The sequence below is a fragment of the Buceros rhinoceros genome, unplaced genomic scaffold (genome assembly GCF_000710305.1).
Source record: "Buceros rhinoceros silvestris isolate BGI_N320 unplaced genomic scaffold, ASM71030v1 scaffold20967, whole genome shotgun sequence".
Classification (NCBI taxonomy): Eukaryota; Metazoa; Chordata; class Aves; order Bucerotiformes; family Bucerotidae; genus Buceros; species Buceros rhinoceros.
In genome coordinates this window covers 16,612-17,261 of record NW_010424240.1, presented here as the reverse complement: position 1 = coordinate 17,261, position 650 = coordinate 16,612, and positions in this window count along the sequence as shown.

Sequence of the window (650 nt, the reverse complement as noted above, 5' to 3'; positions counted from 1 at the left end):
AGCATCTCCACCCCCCACCACCCACAAAGCTGGACCTTTTCAGTTTTTTTTTTTCCTAAGGTTTTATTATTATAAAAAACAAAAAGCTAAATATTTTACTTTGACACTGAAAAAGGCAGGTGGGGGAGAGGGGAGCTGGGGAGAGAGGAGGGACACAGATCCGCATGTTCTCTGCATAGTCAGTTGGAGATCTTATAAAACGCTGTTTAAAAAAATGATAACAGCAGAGGAGAAAAACCTGTAGGGCATTATTGACCCTGGGAAGCCAAAGCGCATCCTTAGGCGGGGGCTCCCCTATGGAGTTTATTGGCTTAAAAAGTAAATTGGCAGACAACAATGGTGATGGAGGAGAGGCTCTCGGTCCCCAGCGTCTCGGGGTCGTGCTGGTTGCAGCGGCAAGCCTGGAGACACTGGGTCCCACCGAGACGACTGCGCAGAAACAGGGATGGACAGACGGCCACGCAGACACACAGCCCCAGCCCTCTGCAGGACGGCTCCTCCGGGAGCGCCCTGCAGTGTCCCCAGCACAGCTCCTTCCTCAGAGCTTCCCCAGAGCCGTGGGGGATGAAGCCAGCCGGGGGTGCTCCTTGCGCCAGGGCTACGTGCTGGCTCTGCCGCTCCCCAGGAAGAGCCAGAAAATGCAACCGCCG